This window comes from Oryctolagus cuniculus, chromosome 13 (assembly GCF_051225735.1).
Source record: "Oryctolagus cuniculus isolate XC-2025 breed Fujian yellow rabbit chromosome 13, ASM5122573v1, whole genome shotgun sequence".
NCBI classification, from domain to species: Eukaryota; Metazoa; Chordata; class Mammalia; order Lagomorpha; family Leporidae; genus Oryctolagus; species Oryctolagus cuniculus.
Genome location: NC_142879.1, coordinates 19,516,422 through 19,521,412, shown reverse-complemented (window position 1 = coordinate 19,521,412; position 4,991 = coordinate 19,516,422). Strand labels below are relative to the sequence as shown.

At 58.9% G+C, this 4,991-nt stretch overlaps 1 long non-coding RNA gene across 2 annotated transcripts; it reads left to right on the top strand.

The window, feature by feature from the left end:
• The first annotated feature begins 2,159 nt into the window (after nt 1–2,159).
• On the top strand, nt 2,160–3,936 carry LOC149122503 (uncharacterized). Of its 2 annotated transcripts, none has more exons than XR_016219532.1 (2): nt 2,160–2,284; nt 2,909–3,936. It is a non-coding gene; the product is annotated as an uncharacterized LOC149122503 (long non-coding RNA). The 2 variants fall into 2 exon arrangements; XR_016219533.1 differs by lacking the exon at nt 2,160–2,284 and adding an exon at nt 2,559–2,721.
• Nucleotides 3,937–4,991: the final 1,055 nt, after the last annotated feature.

The following is a 4,991-nucleotide window of genomic DNA, read 5'->3' as shown; positions in this document are numbered from 1 at the left end:
ATCACATGACCACGGTGGGGGGTCATAACGCTCACCATCACATGACCACGGTGGGGGGCGCTTAGGAGATCATTCAGCTTCCTCCCAGTAAACCCAGAAGGAGCAAGTGCTAAGCGCCAGGCCCCACGCCTAAGAGCCTTTGGATGCCAACTGAATTCTCTTCGCCCTGATCTGACTCCAGCTGTGGCCCCGACTTGCCACGGGGCAAGAGTTCACCCTGCGGGGGTCTTCCCTGGGTGCCGGCCGGATGGCCAGGTCTAGTCGCTGGTCTAGGACTCCGGGTGGTGGATGGCAGCAGGAACGGGGCAGAGGAAGCTGTGCTCTGTCCCGGCTTCTTACTGGGGGCCTTGCTGGGATGCAGGCTGGGATCCAGGAGCTGAGAGTCTGCACCTCCCACAGGCTCCCAGGCACCGCAGGTGCAGAGACCACTTGTTGAGAAGCAAGGTCCCAGATGAGCTTTAAGTTCCCATCTGATTCCCTCAACTCAGTCCCACTCAGCAGGCATCCACTGAGAACTTACCATATACCGTGAGGCCACGAGGTGGCCAGCAGAGGTATGAGACGTGTTTCCGCCTGCTAAGAGCCAACTTACATTTAGAAGGCTGGACACTTAGTCCACAGGTGGCACAACGACATAAGGACCGGCCTCTGAGGGAGGCGTTCTCCTGGGAAGCCGTGAAGGAGCGCCTTCCCAACAAGTTCCGTCTCAGTTTTTGGGAGGGAGCCACGGACCTGAGATGCAGTAGTTTGGCCGCCTAGAAACGTGATGAAAACCAGAATAATGATGATCAAAGAGTGCAAAGTTCCCTCCAAGCCCACGGGGACAGCCACAGTGGAGAGAACCGAGAGGACCCCGCCAGCCGGAACCACAGATAGCCTGGGCAAGGACACCTCCCACCCAACAGTCCAGAGTCAGCTCCTTGGGAGGAGCCGGGGAGACACTGGGGACCGGCTGACACCGGCAGGGAGCCAAGTACGCCCCCATGGGAAGGGTCATGGGGCCTACAGAAACACCAGTGCGTGCCACACAGTCTTTGCCCAACCTAGATCTAGTTTTCCTGCTCCCTTGGGGTCAGCTTCCCGTGGCAGAGGTGGGGAGGCAAGTTGGGAACTGGTTCCAAGACTGGTAAAACCATAACTAAGGGTGGGAGGAGGCATTGGCTTTGAGGGGTGGGGTGGAGAGCACTTGGGGACACAAGGAAGGAATGACAGGGTGGGACCCCCCCCACCCCCCACCATGGCCTTGGCAATGAAATGAACTGCCAGCTGCACCGTGGCCCTTGCCCACCCCAGGCCCCGAGTCCCTGTTTGCCCAAGGTTGAGGCGAGACGCAGGCACACTCACACCCGCGCGCGCCCCTAGCCTGGCCAGGGGCTTGCGCTCAGGATGCCTGGAGCTGGCAGGGGTTGGGAAAAGAGGAGGAGGGGAGAGAAAGAAGCAAGCTTCTCATCTTTCTATCAGCAGCCATGCAAGGAATATTGTTCAGCACGGCACAAAAGCTGGGCTGAAAATAGCGCGGCGCGCGCGGGCTGCCAGCCACTGCCTGAGATAGCGTCTACTTGCAGACACTGGTGTCTTTGTGGGGCTGTCACTGTCCCTATTGTCCCCAGCCTATTGCCTGGGGAATATTGTTCCCAGCTTTTGTCTCCCCCGCCTCACTTTTGTTGCCTTTACTTACCATTTCATTCCTGCTGCCTTTGTCTGCCTGCGGCTGTGGATTGGTGCCCAGGAGACAATAGGCCCTCCCCCGCCCACCCGACGGCCCCACCCCGAGCCACTCACCCTCCAGAGTCCCCTGTGGCCTCTCCCGCTCCTCCCGGGGGCACCCAATAAGGCCAAAGGGCAGGGAGCCGCGGGGGCGGGGGCGTCCCAGCCCCCCACCCTGGGAACGGGGAGGACCCGGGTCGGTGGGGTATCGGGTTCCCAGAGCCAGAGTGCCCGACGCGGGTCCTCTTTCTGGATCGCCTCTGTTTGTCTTTTCTTTCTTCTTCTTTTTTTTTTTTTTTTTTAAACAAAGTGGGTTTTGGGCCCAGTCAAAGGGATGGGGCGCTGTCCTGCCGCATCCCCCAAGCCCCCTTTCAAGTGCCCAGCGTGCACTTCTCGGATGGGGCGTTCAGCTTTCTCCCCCCTCCCTCACAGGCTGGCGGATCAAAGAGACTTGTGTTTATTTGCACATTCAAATCCAGGCTGCCTCCAGTAACCCGATCCAGGCAGGCGCCAGGGTGGTGCGGGGAAAGCCCCGCCCACGCCCCTCCCCCACCCCGCAGCCCTGGGGCTGCGCTGGGTAAGAGAGGGGACGGGGGTCTCCCGGGGTCAGAGCTGGGAGTGACAGCAGAGTAGGCGATGAGAAAGTCCAGGCTGCCAGTCTGGGTTCCAGAACGGCCTCTGGTCCTTCCGCCTCAGTGGCAGTGGGGAAACTGAGGCATCCAAGGGGTTCGAGACAATGGGGCGCAGGCAGGTGTCCTGGCTGGAGGAAGGCCCACACAGGGGTAGGGGTGGAGCCTGACTTCCAGATCAGCTTTGTCTTCTACCTCCCCCACTTTCCTGCCTTGCAACCCGGGACCAGTGACCAGAGCCCTGGGGAAGCTTCCCTTAGGAGGTGGCAGGCCTGCAGCCAGAGAGGAGGCTCTAGGGTCCCACCGGTCCAGTTCCAAGGACAATGGGAACAGTCTCCAGAGTCACTGTTTCCGAGCTGGAAGTGGGGCAGGGGATTTCCGGAAGGTCTGCAGGAGAGCCAGGCCGGGCTGCGAGGAGGCGGGAGGGGCAGGAAGTGGAGGAGGAAGGGGAGGGGCGGGGGTGGGCGGGAGCAGTCTGGGGTTAAGGAAAACCACTGCTGGCCCTGGGCCACCTCGGCCCTCCCGGCCCTGCTGCCCATTTCTGCTCTAATTCTTGCTCTCTCCTTCCCCAGCCAAGATCAGCTCCAGAGCCTTAGGACCCTGAAGCAGAAAGAGAAGCGAGCAGATTGAAGACAGGAAGCGGGTCCCATCCGACTTGGCCACCCTAGCCCATAGCACGGAGCCCAGAGCCTTGCAAGAGCTGCGTGGATGTGGGAAGAGTGGATGAGCGATGCTGCCACCGACTCTCACCTGGGCCATCCCAGGGCCCTGGCAGGGTAAGCGTGGAACCCAGCGATGGAGGTGGGGGCTCTGCGCCAGATCGGGCATGGACCGGGGTTCGTGGACAGCGACAGCGCGGAGTGTGGTTAGTGGACAGCGACGGCGCGGAGTGTGGTACATGGACAGTGACGGCGTGGAGTGTGGTTAGTGGACGGCGACGGCGCGGAGTGTGGTCCGTGGACAACGACGGCGTGGAGTGTGGTTCGTGGACAGCGACGGCGTGGAGTGTGGTTAGTGGACAGCGACGGTGCGGAGTGTGGTTCATGGACAGCGACAGCGTGGAGTGTGGTTGGTGGACAGCGACGGCGCGGAGTGTGGTTCGTGGACAGCGACGGCACGGAGTGTGGTTAGTGGACAGCGACGGCGCGGAGTGTGGTTCATGGACAGCGACGGCGTGGAGTGTGGTTCGTGGACACCAACAGCGCGGAGTGTGGTTAGTGGACAGCGACGGCGTGGAGTGTGGTTCGTGGACAGCGACGGCGTGGAGTGTGGCTCATGGACAGTGACTGCACAACAATGCAGGACAGTGTTTGGCCTCTAGGATGTGTCTTAGGCTTCCGGCCGAGGTCTTCCTGCTCACCCTTCCTGATCTGAGCGCCTTTCAAAGACACGCGCGATCCCCTCGTGTAAAACCTTGTTGGCTGCCCTGCCCGGGGCTGTCCCCAGGACCTCCTGCTGGCCCCTGGCCCCTCTGTGCGCACAGTAGGCCTGGAACTGAATTCACTGAGAACCCTGGGGTTAATTTTGCCAATCCCGTTCTCTCTCTCTCTCTCTCTTTGACACTCTGCCTTTCAAATAAATAAACTTTTAAAGATGCTAATTGGAGCCTTTCTTATTAGGAATCAGACAAAGTTCTTTGCTGATATACAAAGGAAGAAATGCATTTCTATACCCTTTCTCTCTGTCTGCTGAACTGATGGCGGGAAAAGGAGTCAGCAGAGACCCTGCGCTGCTTCCTGAGTGTGTGAATGAGCCTGTGAGTTTTGCAGAGTCTGGAGAGAGCACAGGAGAAGTGGGAGGTGGCTGGGAGCAGGGAGAGAAAGCGGCGTGCGAGCAGATGCGGAAGATGGCCACGGGTGGGTCTGCGGACGTCAGAATGAAGCAGCAGCCGACAGCCTGCAGGAGGAGAAGGGGGAAAGAAGACCTAAGAGCTACGGGAACACAGAGGTTTGAAACTACTCACCACACAGCGTAAAGCGAAATATCCCTGTAAGCTTCGTCAGGGCCCAAGGGGCATCAGGCTTCTGCAACACCACACAAAAACGGATGATTCAAAACGACGGGCATGCACTGGGCAGGCAAGCCCGCCCCATTGAGCAGCGCAGGAAGCCAGTTCTGGGTCCAGACAGCAGCCGGAGCACATGCTGCAACCTCCTCCTCCTCCAAACGCATAAAGTGAGATGGAAAATTGGTTTAAAAGTGCATAGACTCGGGGCCGCCATGGTGGCATAGCGCGTAAAGCCGCTGCCTGCAGTGCCAGCACCCATATGGGCACCAGTTTGAGTCCCAGCTGCTCCACTTCCGATCCAGCTCTCTGCTGTGGCCTGGGAAAGCAGTAGAAGATGGCCCGAGTCCTTGGGCCCTGCACCTGTGTAGGAGACATGGAAGAAGCTCCTGGCTTCAGATCGGCACAGCTCCGGCCATTGCAGCCTATTGGGGAGTGAACCAGCAGATGGAAGACTTCTCTCTCTCTCTCTCTCTCTCTCTCTCTCTGCTTCTCCTTCTCTCTCTGTATAACTCTGACATGCAAATAAATAAATAAATAAATCTTTAAACAAATTTCATAGACAACTGAAAACAACAAAGAGGGAAGACAGAGTGTTAGCAGGGAGCAAGAATCAGACTGACACCAGGCTCTTGCCCAAGTCACAGCAG